The sequence below is a fragment of the Pleurodeles waltl genome, chromosome 8 (genome assembly GCF_031143425.1).
Source record: "Pleurodeles waltl isolate 20211129_DDA chromosome 8, aPleWal1.hap1.20221129, whole genome shotgun sequence".
NCBI classification, from domain to species: domain Eukaryota; kingdom Metazoa; phylum Chordata; class Amphibia; order Caudata; family Salamandridae; genus Pleurodeles; species Pleurodeles waltl.
In genome coordinates this window covers 830435297-830456482 of record NC_090447.1, presented here as the reverse complement: position 1 = coordinate 830456482, position 21186 = coordinate 830435297, and positions in this window count along the sequence as shown.

The following is a 21186-nucleotide window of genomic DNA, read 5'->3' as shown; positions in this document are numbered from 1 at the left end:
GACCTCCTGCGATCCATCTCTGTTGGGCAGTCAACCATTGTGAATGCCATCCAGGGGCTGGCAGCCCAGATGAAACAGTCCAATGCATTTCTGGAGGGCATTCACACTGGCTTGGTGGCCTAACAGAGATCAATCCAGGATCTGGCCTCCTCTCTGATCGCAGCCATGATCCCTGTTTCTACCCTCCCCCCTCCAACTTCCTCTTCCTAATCCCATTCCTGTCAACCCCAACCTATCCCAAGCACACAGTCAGACGAGCAGGCACCCAGGACAACACACAAGAGTGGACATGGCAAACACAAGCACCATACTTCATCCCACAGGCACTCATGCAAACACCATCCAGAAGCAGACATACCAACATCCACTGCCTCCACTGTGTCCCCCTCCCCCTCCTCGTCCACCTCCCTCCTAGTTGCTCTCCACTCACACCTGTATGCACTGCATCCTTATCCACTACCACCATCACCAGCACACCTATCAGTACACACCCCTCACTGGAAGTCACCACCCCCATATCCATGCACACGTCCCTTGTGTCCTCTCCCACTGTGTCTGTGCCCCCTCCTCCCAAAGTACACAAACGCAAGCACTCAGACACCCAACAGCCATCCACCTTACAACAGCATCCAGCCTATGCACCTGCACCCAAACACAGAAGACTGGCACCTCCTACCACCACTCCCTCTTCCTCCACTCCCAAACCATCTCCCTCTCCCTGCCTCAATGTCCCTAAGAAGCTTTTCCTCGCCACCATTTACCTCTTCTCTAGCCCTCCCCCTCTTCTTGTCCCTTACGTCAGGTCAGGCTGGTCAAAACCCAGGCAAGCACCTCAGCCACATAGTCCACGGGCAGAGTAGTGTTCCCAGCAACTCCAGGTGGGAAAGGATCACGGCCACCAGCCAGCCAGACGGAAAGGGTGCCTGACCCAAGTGCTTCAAGGAAGGGCAAGGAGCCAGCCCCAGCTGCAGGAAGCCAGCTACTGGAAGGAAGGGGAAGGAGCCAGCCCCAGCTGCAGGAAGGAAGGGCAAGGAGCCAGCCCCAGCTGCTGGAAGGAAGGTCAAGGCGCCAGCCCCAGCTGCTGGAAGGAAGGGCAAGGAGCCAGCCCCAGCTGTAGGAAGGAAGGGCAAGGAGCCCCAGCTACTGGAACGAAGGGCACGGGGCCTGCAACAGCAGGCAGTAGAGACAAGGGGCCTGGTGCTGGGACTCATTCGAGCCCCCACCACCAACCATGGTGGTGCAGCCATCCGAGGCTGCAGGGGATGGGCTGGAGCCTCTCCCCACCACTGCCAGCACCACCACCAGCACCAGCAGCCCCACTGGGCAGCCGTCCGAGGCAGTAGGGGATGGGCTGGAGCCTCCCCGCCCCACTGCCAGCACCCCCACCAGTATCAACAGCCCCAGTGGGCAGCCTTCCAAAGCTGCAGGGGATGGGCTGGAGCCTCCCCCCACCCCTACCAGCTCCACCAGCAGCACCACCACTGCTACCACTGAGCAGCCATCACCGGCGGTGGACAGTGTGTAGTCCTGCGTCCATGGGCTGTTGTGCGTCCTGGCCCCTGCAAATCCTGTGGGTCTGACACCCAGCTGAGAGACTGTGACCTTGCACTCCCAAGAGCCGCGTCCCAAGGCACGGTGCCCCCTCAAGAACCAGTGGAGAAGCCATCCACTCACCACATCCTCCACAGGATGAGGCTCACTGGGCACGATGCCCCCTCCAGAACCAGTGGAGAAGATATCCACTCACCTCATCCTCCCGAGGATGAAGCGCACTGGGCACAATGCCCCCTCCAGAACCAGTGGAGAAGACATCCACTCTCCACATCCTCCCCAGGATGAAGCGCACTGGGCACAATGCCCCCGCAGAACCATTGGAGAAGACATCCACTCACCCCATCCTCCCCACGATGAAGCGCGCTGGATATGCTGCCCCCTCCAGAGCATACAGGCAGGTCACCCACTTGAGAGACTGTGGCCTTGCACTCCACAGGACTGAGCACAGGGCATGTTGCCCCCTCCAGAGCATGTGGGCAAGTCACCCACTTGAGAGACCGTGGCCTTGCACTCCCCAGGACCGAGCACAGGGTATGTTGCTCCCGTCAGAGCATGTGCGCAAGTCACCCACTTGAGAGATTGTGGCCTTGCACTCCCCAGGACAGAGCACAGGGCATGTTGCTCCCTCAGGACTAGTGGCATTGTATCATCTTTTCGCTGAGGTGCCCCAATTCCCTGTCTCCCTGAGGTGCCTGGCTATTTTCGACCTGATGCCCCTGCAGTGTTCCCTCCGTGTTGTTGCAGGAGTGAGGAGGAGCATTGGACTTCATGATATGGCCCTGTGTCCCACGAACATTGAGAACTGGGCAGTGTCCCTTGATTTGTGAATATGTATATACTTTTTTATTTGGATGCACGTATCACTACAACTGTATCTTATTACACTCTATTTACTCTATTGTAGTTGTTCTTGCATTATTCCTGAGGGGTACAGGGTGAATATGTTATGTTACTACATCTGCTTGTGTGTATGGTGTTGGGGGTAGGGGTGGGGGTGTTGCGTGTTGTGTGTGTGTGTCACTCACTTTTTCCTCCCCCCTCCCCTGTGTGCTAGGTGGCAGTACTCACCATGGTCGTCTTCTCCGATGTTGGTGTTCGTAGTGGAGCAGCACGTAGAAGAGCATGGGGAAAACATGCAACTCAGGCTCCATGGCGGCGTGGTTCTTCCTTGAGTCTCCAGAGGTGAGTCGCTTCCTTTCTGTGCAGTGTTTACGCCAGGCTTTTGATGTCGTTGGTACCGCCCCGGAAAAGGTGGTGGATTGGTGTCTCATAATACAGTGGGAAGAACATTGTCTTCCACCTGGCTGTAGGCGGTTACCAGCGTGGTGCCTGTTGATTTCACCCTGGTGGTCGGTGTGTTAAAGTGTCTGTCTGTCTGAGTGGTTTCTCCCGTGGTCATAATTTTGCAATTATTACCACCGGCCTTTTGGTGGTATTACCGCCACTTTATCACAAACCACCAGGGTTATAATGAGAGCCTCTGTACTTATAGTTAGTTTTGCCAGAGATAGGATTTTGTGGGATTTTTTGTCCCTTAATAATGTTGCACCTGTTTGCTAAATGTTCTTGAAGATTTGCAGATCTGTTGCACTTGTTTCACTGTGGGAGGATTCAAAGTTTCAAGGCGTTTGATGAAGGGGGTGCAAAGAAACAAGTAGGGTCCTAAAATGGGCTTGACATCCAATGCATTTTCCATAGACTTTTGTATTTCATGTAACACTAAAACTTCCCGTTGTATTTTGATAAAATTTGGCAACATTACCTATCAGGTTGGGCAGATGATTCTTTGGGGTGATGCAGGTAAGTAGAATGTGTTTTAAGTTATAAGGTATTTTGACTTAGTGATATCTGTTGTTGTGGTAGTACAGCTTTACTAAGACGGCACACAGTGATGGAAAGGGTTTATTTAATTGGCTAATGCATTCTTTTCCAAAACATTAAGGCAGCCATCTTTTTTTATGCCACTGTGCCTGTGTTTTGTGATACACCTTAACAATAACTTAATTATTAAGTTTTGTGTTTTTCTTTTATTTATTATCTCTTAAGTAAAGTTGTAAGGGGTAGGGAAAATTATTGAAAAGGTGCTTTATGCTTGCAAGATTTTTTACGCAGTACCGCAGCACTACCTCAAATGTTTACAGAAAGTACTGCGGTACTGTAAAACTACTTTTAAAAAAGAGGGCCTATATTCTCCCATATGCTAATTTAAGGATAAGTCTGGTTCTTAAAAGAGCCTTTGATGTCAAGTGTTCAAATTGGATTTACATATGGTTTCTAATTCATTGTCGGATGTTACTAAGGAACACGTTGCCATTAAAGGTTAAATGCAAACCATCTCCATGATATAGATAGGGTTTGGAAAAAAACAATGTTTAAGTGATACATTGAATACATGCTGTGTTCTCTTACGAATGCAGATGTAAGGGAATATGTGCATGCCCCTAGCACCACCGCAGTGTCAATTTTTGTGACGCCTCGGTGGCTCTGTGAAACGTGCCATATTAAAAAAGTGCTGCCAAGCCACTTTTTGTGGCTCAATGCTGCCTTGTAAATATGGATTCATCCAATGGAATATTCTGTGGCAGAGGGGAGTGCAATGGGTGTTGCTGTGGGCGTTCCACAGCAACAGCCATTGTTTTTGATGCTGTCCCAGATTTGCAAGAAATTGTAAAGCTGTGGCAGGGCCAACAACTAACGCCTCCCCAGGGGTGGTGTTACCATGGTGCAACGAGGAGAAATACTTTTATTTATCCTTGCTTTTGCTTTTTCTATGTGTGCTGCATTCTGCAGCACACACAGAAAGAGTAAAACACCATGAATGATTGTTTATGTGCAGGAAGGTGTTACTTCCTGCAAATAAACAATCATTCAATAATGACGACTTTCTACTTCTATGTGTGCTGCATCTTGCAGCACCCATAGAAGTAACAAATTCCCATTGATAAACAATAATTTCCTTCAACGCAGAAACCCCTACACTATAGTGCAAGGATGCCTGCATTGGCAGCAAAATTTAGCTCCAGCACTAGGGGAATCACAGGGTGCACAGTATTTGTGTAAATACGGCACATCCCAATGTTTCAGAAGTGACACCACGTAGTACTGCGAATTTTGGCTCCATGCTACGCCACTTCTTTGTGAATATGCCCCATAGTTTTGTACATAGGCCTGCAGATTTTATTAAACTTTCTATAATTCTCAAAAGTGTACTTCCATTTTACCCTTTAGCAAATATTTGAAACACAAAATTGGTGTGAGGAAATATACTCATTAAAGACTGCAAAGTACCTTTAATCTCTATCTCTATTCTAATACGAAATAAACCTATATTATTCCCTCCACAATGAATAATTATAAACTGTGATGCTTATTGCCATTAAGAGCTAAAAGGATAGATAGGATGTTATTCCACTTTAAACCTCTTTCAGCCACCCATATTATATCAACATTTGCTACACCTAAATTATGAAAAATACCACACTTTTTGGCAGACGCCCTAGTGCAAAATGTATAACTGTGTTCAATAATCCACACATGGGTAATGTTGTTTGGAGACTACTAAAAAGCTTGATGAAACACTGACTGAATAAATGAAAGTACTAGATATATATAGTGGGGTAGAACATTGTCTAATTGCATGATATTTAAGAGATAATACTTTTGAAACAAACATCTTAGGAGCCCGAAATCCAACACTGCCATTGATGCAAGTGACCATAAGTACTCACACCTATCTGTGATCTGTGTCATTAAGTCAAACAACAGATTGTCACACCGTCATCCAGATGATATAGGGTCACGCTACGGGCACCAAGTACACATGTCAATGTATACACTGCCTGAGTCATGCACAAAGGACACATTTACAGCCACAAAATGCTTTCTTTGGGCAGGTCACTCACACTGCACCACAACACTACACAAAACACACATCTGACTATCACGGGCACAGGGAGAGTGAAGTCTACACAACATTGTGTCGCACAACACCAATAACACAGCAACATCACATCTACCAATACAACTGATGCCCCCACATTCCTCAAATGCCATGCTCTGTCATCACATTTAACACACATATGTATGGATGTGTCATAGACCACAAACACAACGCCCATTAAACAGCCCTGGAATTGACACACACTGTCCCTTTACAACACAGTAGATGGACAATGGGATGCACAATAGACAGAGAGACAAATATACAAAGATCACTATGCAGACAATACCTGCACAATTGGGATGAGGGCATCAGGAGCACTCAGGGAAGGATGCTGCACTTGGACACATTACACTTTGCACATGCCCCAAACCACATTTGCACAGGAACTGTCTCTACATGTATCTCAGGGACAAACAATATTAGAGCCAAGTGACATGCCTGTCTGCATAATGTGGAAGTGCACTTCAAGAAAGCACATACAACTGTAACTGCATGGGTCACACATGTACATGAAGTAGCTACAAGGTACACACATCAAAACATACACATGCACAGTCAAATAATAAGGAAGACAGCACAAATAAGCACCCTTCAAGTCTGCACAAACTCTAAGAAAATTTGAGCTCCCACACATGAGATGAATGCACAATATATAACAGGGGGACAAGTCTAACATGGACATGCTGACATTGGCCAACACAAAATGAAATACATACCATACAAAACATAACACAATGCAAAGACACCACAATTACATTTACACCGACTTATCCATACAGTCAACATCTACCTTTGTCTTAGGTGACAGCAGCACTGCCCACAAAGTCAGCTATTGCGTACAACAGCAACTGTATCAGCAAGTAGGCTGAAACACGCACAACTGAAGGCATACAACACAAATTACACAGGAACAACCTAAAGGTAGGAAATGAATTGCAGGACAAATGTTTACCCAAACAATAACTATTTGGGTTTATTAACAAGTAATGGCAAATGTCCAAAGCCATTGGTCGGTCCATTATTCTTTGTTTGCCCAATACTGTGCCAACACTTGACTCCTATTACAGGCAGGGAACCTCCACAGGAAGAAGCATCAAGTGGGCCGGAAGGCACCTCAGGGATCATCCTTAGGGGATGGTTTTGGGAGAGTTGGACAGTTTCTTAGGAGAGGCTTCTTGGGAGGAGGGGTATGGATGCTTTCAGGTGGTAGTGTTACAGGGGAGAACTTGGAGATGGAAGGGATGGGTTGGGATGTGGGTTGGTGCCTCTTGGGTTTAGGATAGGGGCTGGAGGGAACATGGGAAAGGGCAAGTTAAAAAAAACTTTTCTTTGGAACACAGGGATGGTCATCATAAGGGGGTGGGAAGTGGTTGTCTTGTGTGTTGGTGTGGATGTCTTGGGTGTGTGTGTGAGGCATCCTAGTGTTTGTGTAGTGTCTGTTGCATGTGCAAGTGTGGCCATTTGCGTGTCTTGGGGCTGGGAGGTGAAGGTGCGGAGTGATGAGGGAGTGGCGTTTGTGTATGTGTCTGTTAGGGGGATATCTGTGGGTATGCTTGTAGTGGTGGATGTGTTTATATCTGTTGGGGTGATATCTGCATGCATGGTGGCCCTAAGTGGGACAGGTATGCCCAGACATGGTTCCCCTCCTCCCCATTCCACTGGAGTCAAGCTAGCTTTGCTGATGACGGGTGAAACCCCAAAACTGGTCCCAGGATGCTTGTTTCCAGTCCAGGGAGGACGTGGCGTGGCAGTTCAAGCTTAACTGTTCCCAAGGGGAGCACGGTCAAGACTGATTTGCCTATGGTAGGGTTCAAACTGGAATTGCATGGGTAGCAAAAAAACTATAAATTTAGGCACATATCTCTCTACTGTGGAGTGAACATTTGACATTGTTCAGCATTCCATCCATCAATTGTTCTTTTTGCATTTGTTGCCCTAAGTGGGACGGGTATACCCAGACTTGAGACCCGTGCTCCCCGTGCCACTGGAGTCAAACTAACCTTGCTGATGAGGGGTAATACCACGAAACTGGTCCCAGGATGCTTGTTTCCAGTCCAGAAAGGACCTGGTCTGGGCTGGCAGTTTGAGCTGAACTGTTCTCATAGGGAGCAGGGTCAAGACTGATTTGCATATGGCTGGGTCCAAACTGGAATGGCGTGGGTAGCAAAAAACAATGGATGTTGGCCCATAACTCTGTACTGAGGGTGAATGTTTGACATTATTCAGGAATCCGTCCATCACTTGTTCTTTTTGCATGGAAATATTCATGTCACACTGGAAACATGCCAACAATGCACACTTCACCAAGTGAAATTTGTCCCAATAGAGTCATGGAGATAGTACCAATGTTGCTCAGATATGCCACACATTTGGCATGGAAATGTGCACTGTAGACAAAAGGCACAAAATTTCAGGGAGATATGTATGTCCCTAGAATCCACAACACAATGAATCAGCAAGTCGTAGCGAAATCACCACTAATGTCGGGCACCCTTTACAATGACATACCCTGATTGCATCAGTAAATGCTATTAATCTGTTTTATGTTGGAGAGGCCTGCTTGAAGAAGGCCCTCAACATAATACACAATGGGAAGATACATCACTGTCCCAATTTTGATCATGCAAACCCAGATGCCTGTGGATCAATGCTTGTACTTAAACATGTGATTTCAACATAACTGCACGTCACTCCATGATGAATGCCAACAGTCAGGTTACAAAACTTCCCCATTACACATGTGTAGTGCACTTTGCTACATGAGGCCACATAAATGACGTGGACATGCACAATGAGCCTACAACATCTAGTCAAACGTCTTGTCCCTCATTGCTACTGCATTTGCACATGTCATATGACATACTATGACGGGTCAGGGTATGTGTCAGCCAATAATCAATGGTGACACAATGCTGTCTGTGGCACAACGTGAAATATAGCCCAATTGTACATGTCTATTCCACACAGGTTGGCATACATGTATATGTGAGGGAATACAGAAATTACCCCCTCAACACAGGTAGACAGTGCATGAAACAACAGCATACAAATGTTTTTCAAAAGAGAAAGGGACACATGTTGACACGTAGGCACAAGGAATGCTGGCAATAGTGATGGCAAATAAATCACCACAAGTGACATTCCCCACTTACCAAGGGAAAGTATTGATCTATAGCTGCACCCCAAAGAAATGTACACTATGTCATATATATGATGGCCATCTTCACACTAAGGACAGTAGTGAGGCACCAGCACCAGTCATATGCTGAAGACAAGTAGCCTCTGGGTGTGGGAGGCCAATATGCTCCGTTCACCAGACACATGGCTAAGGACAGTGATCCATCACAACCTTTCTTTTGGTCTGTGACACAGAGGAGTAGTAGTGTGTTGCATAGAAATTACACCCACTACAACAACAAACAATACCTGATTGATCATTGTACACCACTATATGTTGTCCCTTGAGAGCAGAATGTTTGTGGATTGAGCACAGTTGTGTCCTAGGTCACTGGGCAAATAGGCAAAGCACATCAGAATGCACCACATGACATGACTACACATACAACCACTCCTCTACTGTGTTACACATGGCTTATCCCTAATCGTCACCCTGCCCACACTGGGAGGACATCTCCAGCTAGACCTCAGCGATCTTCTGGGCCCAGCATCTCAGGTCCTGCCCACCTCTTCTGGACGTAGGAACTCCACCAGCTATAGACCCACAGGGTCTGCACCTTCTTGCCGATGTATCTCCATAGCTCCTTTTTCTGATGGGCGCTGCCCTGCAATGATGCAAAGGAGATATCAAGAGAATAAAATCACAAGACTTGTCACAAATGGTTGAGTCACATGCATGTCAGTAACACCAAGCTAGAACTTTTCAATTTGTTAACACTCCACAAGTGTGAAACACACAAGCCCATCAGTACACGGACATACTATAGATATATGTATTTGCATCTGCTGACTAACCCACTACCCTGCTCATGGCCTACAATGACTAAGCAAGCTTACTGACTTTAGGTAGCCCCTGCTCCAGCAACCTGTACTGTGATGTGAATCACAATCAAACACTACACACCTATGTGATTTCTGATGGGTAAACTCCTTAGGCCTGAAAGGACCAACATATTTAACTGTGAAATTGACTCACTGCATACAGTCCATACAGGCAACTGCCATAGTACAAACTTCACCATTAAACTTCAGTAACAATCAAGGGGCTGCCATGTTAGGTACAGCAAGTGTTTTCCTTGTACCTGTGTGGACATGTGGAAAAACAAATGCAGACTCATGAAACTTCAAGGGTGGGTTCTGTTGTATGTACCTCTACCACATAACAATCCTTTGCACATATGTGTCTATCCTACAGCGATGGCATCCAATATTCAAAGGTATGAATTGTGCAGTTTCTGCTATGTGACCAAGCAACACAGTCACATATTGGCCTCCCAGGAATCAACACACTGTTTGCACTGTGGGACTGTTATTTATGCACTATGCCTGTACAGGACAAATATGACCTGTGAGAAGGTGTCAACAGAGTTGTTGGAGTAAGGGAACTGTCATGAGTCTAAGACACACATTAACAATGATGCAAAATGCACAGATTACTTTAATGACTGACCTCTGTACCCATTCCAAAAGTAGTCAAAGGAATGACATTCAGGGCAGGTTTTGCCACTAGAGCATCGTATTGGCCACATGACTGCTGAATTACAGGGAGTGGGCACAGTGCCACATTTGCATTGCCATAGTGACCCTACCACAGCCTGGAATAGGTCCCATACTGGGAGATACATTTTACAGGCCCTGGTCTCTGCAGGCTGAGCAGACAGAACCTACCTGACACTCCATTTCCATCACTTCCATGCATGACAGTACATCATGTGGCCATCAACAATTTGGCATGCAGTGCGTGTGGAAACCTGAAGGGCGCAGTGAGTCATGATACACCTTTCCCTCAATGGTTTAGCAAGGCCAGATGTGGTTTGAAAGCTCGGTGGCACTGTACACATTGCTCACATGATTTTCAAATGACTCATACAAAATGGGTACACAGCTCATGCTGTCATGCACATACATGTTGTCCAACATTTACAGCAATCATGAGGAAATAGATGTCTTTGGATGGCAGTAATGTATCCTTACCTAGTTATGTACATTCAACACAAGGATGATCTAGGACCCCAAAAATCTCACAAAACTCAATGCGAATGAAATTAGCATATATTACTGGCCACCAATGCCTGCATATTCTACATCCCATTGATGCCACACAGGCTGCAACAACAGGCACACAAAAAGTCTAAATTGCACACAGGGGCACATTGTAGCCTGTGAGGAGGAAAAGGATGGTGAAATGCCTATAAAATTGTGCATATATGGTACTTACCTGCTCCTCTGTGAGCCATACAGCTGTTCATACAGACGTAGGACCTCAATCACAAGCCTCTCCAGCTCCTCTGGATAGAAGGCAGGAACCCTATCACCTGCTGGACATGGCATGATTGCTCCCAGAGGTGGCACACAGCAGCTCAGGTGATAGAGGTGTTGCTGGCTAGCAGTGTTAGTAGTCAAGTGAGTGAATCTGCAGAACATGGTGATCACGTCCGCCACTTACGTGGTCGTCACCACTGGTGGACCCAGCCATTGGGCCATGACCGCCACTAGCAACAACATTAGCCTATGGCAGTCTCCTTCGCAGTTGCAACCGCCTATTGCCATGGCGACTTCTGCCAGTGGTCGCAAGCGGTTCCTTATGTCCAGTGAAGTAGGTCAGTCATCTGCAATTTTGGCAGCCTAAAATGCTGTATTGGGCTTTATAAACTATGCCACACCTACAAAACATGTTATCTTACTTCACAAACATACTTATCCTGTCTTGTCCTGTCCTGTCTCACATACATCCTTCTCCTTGTCCTGTCTCCTGGCCTTAGCAGTCATGTGACTCCCTCTACTTCACACGCTTGATAAATGTTATCCCTCCTTGTGAGTGCACTTCACTTGTGAGTTACCAAACAAGGGTATTTGGAGAAGAGAACACTGGACTGGTGGTTGGAGTGACAGTACCAGAGCCCCCTGGGAGTTGCAGTCATGTAACTCCCTGTTATACACACACTATACAAATATTATCCCCCCAGGTGAGTACACTTTATGTGTGAGTTACCAAACAGGTGAGTGTGGAGAAGAGGACACTGGGCTGGTGAGAGGAGTAACAGTAACCGAGCCTGCTGGCCTTAGCAGTCATGCCACTCCCTGTACTACAGACACTATACAAATGGTGTCCCCCCCAGGTGAGTATACTTCATTTGGGAGTTGACAAACAGGGGTATATGGGCAAATGACTACTTGGCTGCTGTTTGGAGTTATAGGTAGAGGGAGGGCCTGCTTGGGGTTGCAGTCAGGTCACTCCCTCTAATACCCAACACTAGCCAAATGTTCCCATTTGAGTGAAGAGTATTGGAGGGATTACAAACAGGTGTATTTGGGCAAATGAAGCCTGCGCTGGTATTTAGAATTACAGACATAAGGCCTGCTGGGAGTTGCACCCATGCCACTCTGTCTAGTACACACACTATACAAATGGTATCCTCCCAGGTGACTACACTTCAATTGAGAGTTACCAAACAATGGAATTTTGAGAAGAGAACACTGGGATTGTGGTTGGAGTTACCGAAGCAGGGCCTGCTGGAATTGCGGTCAGGTTACACTCTCTACTACACACACTATACATATGGTATTTATGGGGTTATATAAATCGTGCTTCCTGTGAGTTGCAGTCAGGTCACTCTCTCTACTACACATCCTTGATCAATGTTCTCCACCAGGTGAGTACACAGCAATTGAGAGTTCACTAACAGATGTATTGTAGCATGTGACCACTGTGCTAGTGTTTGTGGCTGCAGGAATAGTACCTGCTAGGAGATGTACTCATGTCAATCCCTGTACTACACACATTTGACAAATTATATCTCCTCAGGTGTGTACCCTTAAATTGATAGATAACAAACAGGAGTCTTTGGACAAGTGACACCTGGTCTGGTGTTTGGAGTTACTCAAACAGTGCCTCCTGGGAGTTGGAGTCATGTCAGTCTCTGTACTACACACACTATATAAGTGACGGTGGAACAAAAAAAAAACGGGTGACAGTGACTTATGTAGCAGGGGAAGCGCGATAGGGTGAGAATGGACAAAAGTGTGTGCAGGGACTTCAATAGTATGGTGAAAAATGGGGTGACTAATCTATGTACTCTACAAAATAAGGTGCTCGGGCAATGTTGTCTTCCAGCAGAAATGCAAAGGATTGTGGTATGTGAAGGGGTGTGTTTTATAGTGTCCTTTGCAGGTGTGTCCAGTGTGGCAATGTGTATCAGCTATGTTGTTTTTAAATTAATCGAATGTGCAGTTGTGTATTACTATGCTGACCATGGACCACTGTATTTCTGACCGCCATGGGGGTCTGACATGGCGATTGTGTGCTTGTAATAAGGTCAGTGGTTGGTCAGGGTGCTGATGGCGCTGGAGGTCAGACCGCCTATTTTCAGGCCAGCGCACCTTTGGCGTCTGCCTTTTTGGTTTGTGATCAGCAATTCTGCCTGTAAAACTCATAAAGGGGCAGTCTGAAAGACCGCCAGCATGACAGTCTTTTCAGGACGGCCCACATGAAAGTCTGGTGGTCGGCCCGCCAAACTCATAATGAGGCCCAAAAGGATGATGGACGGAGTGTTGAAACTTTTCAAACACTCAACCCCAGTCACAGATCTGGGTTTATTCCATCGTTGTTTTGCTCACTGTGCCACCCCAGTTTGGACCCAACCATATGCAAATCAGTCTTGACCCTGTTCCCCATGGGAAAAGCCTAGCCGGAACTGAAGGCCAGGTCCCCCCTGGACCGGAAACAAGCATCCTGGGACCAGTTTCAGGGTTTCACCCTTTATCAGCCAGGCTAGCTTGAATACAGTGGCACAGTGAGCAAGGGACCAACGTCTGGGCATACCCTTCCCCCACAAGGCAACTTTAGCAACACAAAAGGAAGATGGACAGAGTGTTGAAACTTTTCAAACACTCAACCCCAGTCACAGAACTGGGTTCAATCCATTGCTCTTTTGCTCACCATGCCACCGCAGTTTGAATCCAGCCATATGCAAATCAGGCTTGCCCCTATTCCCCATGGGAACAGTCCAGCCCAAACTGCCAGGCCAGGCCCTCCCTGGTCCGGAAACAAGCATCCTGGGACAGGTTTCAGGGTGTAACCCGTCATCAGCCAGGCTAGCTTGAATCTAGTGGAACAGTAAGCAAGGGACCCACATCTGGGCATACACTTCCCACGTAGGGCAACTTTAGCAACACAAAAGGATGATGGAGAGAGTGTTGAAACTTTTCAAACACTCACCCCCAGTCACAGATCTGGGTTTAATCCATCGTTCTTTTGCTAACCGTGTTATGGGGTCAAATTTTTTTGGTAATGCAGATGATTGTGTGTGTGGTGCGTGTGTCACTCTCTTTTTTCTCCTCCCCTCCCTTGTGTGCTAGGTGGCTGTACTCACTGTCGTCCTCTTTGCCGGTGTTGGTGTTCCTGGTAGAAGATCATGGGGAACTTTAGCAACTCAAGAGGATGATGGACGGAGTGCCCAACAATGCAAACACTCACCCCCAGTCACAGATCTGGGTTTAATCTATCGTATTAGTGGATGTTGATGTTTCTGCATCTGGATGGTGTTTGTGTGAGCGCCTGTATAATGAAATGTGGTGCTTTTGTTTGCCTGTACCATTCCTGTGTGTTGTCTTGTGTGCATGCTCATCTGCCTGTGTACTTGGGATGGGTTGGGGTTGAGGATAATGGGACTGGGAAGAGGAAGTTGGAGGGGGGAGGGTAGAAACAGGGACAATGGCTGCCATCAGAGAGGAGGCCAGAGCCTGGATTGATCTCTATTGGGTACCAATCCAGTATGAATGCCCTCCAGGAATGCATTAGTCTGTTGCATCTGGGCTGCTAGCCCCTGGATGGCATTCACAATGGCTGACTGCCCTACAGAGATGGATCTCAGGAGGTCAATAGCCTCCTCACTGAGGGCAGTAGGGCTAACTGGGGCAGGGCCTGAGGTACCTGGGGCGAAGGAGATGCCGACCCTCCTGGGTGAGCGGGCACGGGCAACTCGCTGAGGGGCTGCAGGGAGGGCGGTGATGGTACTGGGAGGTGGTGGTACCTGTAGCTGGGGTGGTCACAGAAGTATCCACCACCACCAGGGAGCTTCCATCGGAGGAGGTATCTGTGTGTGAATGGTCCCCTACAGTCTACGTGTGGTGCTCCCCTCGCCCTCCGTCCTACTGGTGCCCTCAGCGTCGGTGGACTCTGCCTCCTCGGTCCTGTGGGATGCTGCTCCCTCTGTCACCGGTACCTCTGCTCCTCCACCAGATGATGCCAATGCATATAAGTATAGGATGAAAAAACAAAATAGGGGGGGAAGAGACAAAGGATACACTTGGTCAATGGCTGCAACAACACCATCGTTGTTGTACACAGCACCCTCAAACAAAGGGAACAGTCCTACGCAAATGCCATAGCACTACCAGAGAAATAGTTAGCAGCCAAGGCATGGGGAGGGTCACACACCGCCAACTGCAGCACACTTGGGACCCACACAGCCCTAACTAGTAGTGGATCCCTACAAGCTAGGTAGCAAGATTTGCCCTTCTGAACCCTAGCCACCTGGGACCTATGTTGCAATGTCAGGCCTGGCCTAGGGGCATCCACTGACACACATCCCCCGCCCAGACACCACCCCACCAGCCATAGGTTGTCATGATGGCCACTGTACTCACCCAGTTGTGGATGCTGTGATACTCTCAAGCACCCATCCAGCTCAGGATAGGCCACCGTCAGTATAAGGGCCATCGGGGGAGCCAGGGTTCAACGGGCACCCCTTCCTCATTGGGAGGCCATCCCCAGCTGGGCCTCCATGGTCTTCAAGCTCAGCGTCTCAGGCCCTCCCACCATTTGAGACAGTGGGTGCTACGCCTGCCATAGACCCCCATGGTCCGCACTTCCTTGGCGATGGCACACCATATACCCTTCTTTCGATGGGAGCTGACCTGCAGAGGCAATAGACATAGAAAATATATTTAGCCAAACAGTCCTGCCTGTTACAATTATGGCCCGCCATTCCCCTTCACATTGCCATTTAGACGCACAGGGCCCAACACACAACCTATAAGAGGACATCCATCCAGCCCCTTACACAAGGCCTTCACACACACCACTCCATGCATTCATGCCACATGCATCGTGCCCACAGTGTACTCACCTGTGGGTCCGAAGGCCCATACAGCAGTTTGTACTGGGGTAGAACCTCATCCACTAGTCTCTCCAACTCCTCTGAAGTGAAGGCTGGGGCCCTTTCCCCAGTCACACAGGACGTGGTAGGTTCTAGACACAGGTCACAGCAGCATATGCAGTGTAGGTCCTCTCCTGTGGATGATCAGGTAGCAACTGAGGGATCAGTTAGAAAATGGCGGTCACGTCCGCGGCGGTGCATGCCGTCACAGCCGGCGTACATCACCATTTGCCACTGTACCCCACAGGGCCCAATGTCAACCAATGAGGAATTGCACTCCGGTTCCTGACCGCTTCCCGCAACGGTGCACAACATCAGCGGAATTACCTCACTTCCACCTGTCCCTCCACACAGGACAGGCAGACGCCATTTCAGGGGGAGCAGGCCCTCGAAAATTGCTACGTGACTGGTGAAATTAGGACATAATGGACAAATCACACTTACCCATTACAAGTTAGCAGCATGCAAAGTTCTGCTGTAGCTCCATTGTTCAGTTTGTGACAGGGTCCTCACTCTTTTGCCCCATGGATTGCCAACGCTGTGGATGAATAGGAGATGGAGACATACCCCATGTACAGACCCCTGGTGGACTTGGCAACACTGGAGGACAGGCACATTATCCTCACCTATAGCCTGGACAGGGCCACAATCACAGAGCTGTGTGCCCAATTGGAGCCTGACCTGATATCTGCTATCCGTCACCCCACTGGGATCCCCCCTCTTGTGCAAGTGCTAACAGTCCTCCATTTCCTGGCAACAGGTTCTTTCCAAGTGACAGTGGGCTTAGCAGCAGGAATGTCACAGCCAATGCCCTCTATAGTGCTGACAAGAGTGTTGTCTGCCTTTATTAAACACATGTGCAGCTACATTGTATTTCCCCTGGTTGAAGATTTGGCCACAGTGAAGGCCGACTTCTATGGAATGGAACAGATCCCCACCATAATTCGGGTGATTTATGGAACACATATTGCATTAGCTGCACCCGTCAGAATGTACATCGGAAGAGGTTCCACTCTATGAATGTACAGGTGGTGTGACTTGCGGACTAGTACATCTCCCACGTCAATGCTAAGTATCCTGGGTCAGTGCATGATGCCTTTGTCCTATGGAACAGCAGCATCCCAAATGTGATGGGCTAGCTTCAGAGACACAGGGTGTGGCTAATAGGTGAGCCCTGGTTCCCACCAAGTAGATGTTGGTGTATGGGTATGGTGTGGACCATATAGGATAGTGTGTTGCTAAATGTTGTCCCTCAATTTTTGCAGGTGGCTCTGGTTACCCAAACCTATCATGGCTGCTGACCCCTCTGAGGAATGCCAGGACAAGGGCAGAAGAACGTTATAATGAGGCACATGGGCGAACTAGAAGGATAATTGAAAGAACCTTTGGCCTCCTAAAGGCCAGGTTCAGGTGCCTCCATCTAACATATGGATCTCTTTCCTACTCACCCAGGAAGGTCTGTCAGATAGTAGTGGCATGCTGCATGTTGCACAACCTGGCCCTGAGACGCCATGTGCCTTTTCTACAGGAGGAGGAGGCTGGAGATGCCCCTGTGCCAGCAGTGGACCCTGTGGACAGTGAGGATGAGGACAACAGAACATCAGTGATCAGACAATACTTCCAATGACAAACAAGTAGGACAGTGTTACTTCACTTTTCAATTACATTTGTTTGAATTTGTGTGGCACTGGCATGCTGATATTTCGCACTTCTAAGCCCACTTACTATTCCCTTTGGCAATTCATTTTGCAGATGTTGGTGACCTCGGAAATACTCCCGGTGTGATAATTGCAGCGAGCTACAGGTCATTCATCTATGCTCATTTTCAGTACAGTTGAATTGCAATGCATGTACCTTTTTCAATGAATACATAATTGAAAATATGACATACTCCAGACTTGTTGGTGTTTATAGAAGTGCTAAGAAACAGAGGGGCAAGTGCAAGGGGATGGGGTGATGATGGAGGAAACTCCAGGGAATTGTTCCAATCTGTTTGTAGCACAGCTGCATTGTCCAAGGGGACATAGGAAGGGGAGCAATGGCAGTTCAGAGTGGACAGTCTCATTTCCTGGCAGGAGTCTTGGCAAGTGTCTCTGGCTTCTGTCAGGATTGCAGGGAATGTTTGCGGGGTGGTTCTCCTTCTGCAGGGGGAGGGGTGCTATGGCCTGTGAGTCCTGTGGCGGGGCCTCCTGGCCACTAGCAGCAGCACAGGTGGAAGGCTGTTCAAAATTCTGGCTAGTGGTGGGCACCCGCTGTTGTGTGACTGCCTCCCTCATAATGTTGGTCATGTCTGCCAGCACCCCTGCCATGGAGATCAGGGTGTTGTTGATGGCCTGCAAGTCCTCCCTGGTCCCCTGGTACTGTCCCTCATGCAGCCACCTGTTCTCCTGCAAGTTGTCCAGGATTTGGCCCATCGTGTCCTGGTACTGTTGATAGGCTCCCAAGATCTCTGCTAGTGCCTCCTGGAAAGTCGGTTCCCTGGGTCTGTCCTCCCCCGGTGCACAGCACTCTTCCCAGTTTCCCTGTTGGCCTGTGCCTCTCTCCCCTGAACCGTGTGCCCACTGACCCCAGGTTCCTGATTGCCTTGGGTATGAGGTGTGGCCTGGGGTCCCTGTAGAGGTGGACATACTGCTGATTGAGGTGTCCTGGGGATAGAGGTATGGGTACGCTGGCTGGGTGCTGTGATGGTTTTTCCCTGATGAAGGAGGCTCTGTGGTGATGTGTAACTGGGCATGGGTAACCGGCTGTCCAGAGGTCCCTGATGGGCCAGGTTGGTCATCCAAATCGTGAAGACCAGAGTTGCTGTCATCACTGTGGGCCTCTTCAGTTGGGGGACTGGATATTGATGGCACCTCCTCACTGCTGACATTTACTGGGATACCTGTGGGGATGTAAATGATGTGCTATGGTTTCTGTGTCTGACATATTGTGCATCCGTGGCTTGCCCTCTTTGGTTGTATTTGCCCTGGCAGCTTTCCCATGTGTTTGTGGGTGTATGGTGGGATTGTTAGTTCTCTATGGTGTGCATGCTTTAGTGATCAGTGTCCATGCAGGGCTGTGGGTGGTGCCCATGCATTGGTAGAGCATGCAGGGCTTGGCATTGGGATAGGTGAGATGGGATGGTGGGGTATGTGGGAGGTGGTGGAGTGATGGGGATGAGGGTGAGGGTATGTGATGTCATGTAGGTAGGGGGGTGATAGTAGAGAGTTGACTTACCAGAGTCCAGTCCTCCTCCTACTCAGGCCAGGCCCTCAGGATGCAGGATTGCCAAGACTTGCTCCTCCCATGCTGTGAGTTGTGGGGGAGGAGGTGGGGGTCCACCACCAGTCCTCTGTACAGTGAGCTGGTGTCTTGCTGCAATGGAACTTACCTTCCCCCGTAGGTCGTTCCATCTCTTCCTGATGTCATCCCTAGTTCTTGGGTGGTGTCCCACAGCGTTGACCCTGTCCACGATTCTCTGCCATAGCTCCATCTTCCTAGCTATCAATATCTGCTGCACCTGTGCTCCAAATAACTGTGGCTCTACCCTGATAATTCCCTCCACCATGACTCTTAGCTCCTCCTCTGAGAAGCGGGGGTGTCTTTGTGGTGGCATGGTTGTTGTGTGAGGTGTGTAGGTGAGGGTGTGTTGGGTAACGTGTTGGGGTGTGTGATGTGGGGTGCATGAGGGGTGTATAGGTGTGTATAGTGTGTGGCTCTGGTTGTGTCTGTGGTCTTAATGTCTCTCTGCTGGCAATTGTTTGCAATGGTAAAGGATTGTGGGTGATGTGGGTGTGTGTTTTATAGTGGTGTGGGTGTGGTGTGTGTATGGGTGTCAGGTGTGTGTTGTTTGAATTGTCCAATGTGGTGTTGTTTTGTTTGTATGTGTCCATTTTGAGCGCAGCGGTATGTACCGCCAATGGTTTACTGCCATTGAATGTCTGCCGTGGTGATTCGTGGGTCATAATGTGGCGGGCATTGTTATGTTGGGGTAATGGTGTGGGTTGGATACTGCCAGTTTATCACTGACCTTTGGTGTGGCGATTTGTGAGTGTGGCTAAATAGTGACGGATTGGTGTGTGTGGGTCATAATATGGTGAACTGATATCCGCGGCGGGAGCGGTAAGTTAATGGCAGACCATGTGGCAGTAAGTGGGATTTACCGGCAATGTCATAATGAGGGCCATAATGAGTGATGCCTTAGAAATGTAGTAAATGAAAGAGATTACAGGAGATCCAGTTAGCTTCTGGAAAAAGAAAAACTTTAGAGGCTAGGCATTATCCAAATGTATTTCTAACAGGAATAAGAGGGCAATATGATGATTATCCTGTTCAAATTTCAGCTTCAGAATATTGTTCCACCTTTAATATAAGCTAATAAGTATTATGGCATGTAAGCAAGATACAAATGAATATTGCTAAGGCATGGCGAACTAAGATTTATGTTGAGGAATTTAGCTCTACCTACTTCATTTCTTAGTTTACGTTCCACAGAATACCTATGGTATGATTTATACAGTTTCCTACTTGGAGCAAACAATACTCTAACATATGTTATCTTTAGGACACCTGGTCAGTTATTTTGGTTAGATTCCACAAATGTTTGCAGATTTTTGAATTCCAAGTTCCAGACTGTAGGAAAGTGCTCTTGTTGGCATGGTTACCCACCACTTTTTTCCTGAAATTGATTCCAACTTGACTTAGATAGTGCTGGGATCCTGATAACCAGGCCCCAGCACTAGTGTTCTTTCCCAAAAACGGTATCATTGTTTTCACAATTGGCACACCCTGGCACACAGTTAAGTCCCTTGTAAATGGTACCCATGGTCCCAAGGGCCCTGTGGCAAGGGAAGGTCCACAAGGGCTGCAGTATGTATTATGCCACCCTGGGGGACCCTTCACCAAGCACATTCACATTGCATTGCAGCTTGTGTGTGGTGATGGGGAGAAAAAGACAAAGTCGACAGGGCACCCCTCCCGGGTGCCATGCCCACAAACCACTGCCTGTGGCACATGTAAGTGACCCCTCTAGCAGGCCTTACAGTCCTAAGGCAGGGTGCACTATACCACAGGTGAGGACATAGCTGCATGAGCAAAATGCCCCTACAGTGTCTAAAACCATTCTTAGACACTGCAAGTGCAGTGTGGCCATATTGAGTATATGGTTTTAGAGTTTGTCATTACGAACTCCACAGATCCATAATGGCTTCCCTGAATACTGGGTAGTTTGGTATCAAACTTTTCAGCACAATAAACCCACACTAATGCCATGTTGGATTTATTGAGAAATGCACCAAGAGGGCATCTCAGAGATGCCCCCTGTATGTTGCCAAACTCCTAGTGCAGGACTGACCAGTATGTGCCCACTTTCAG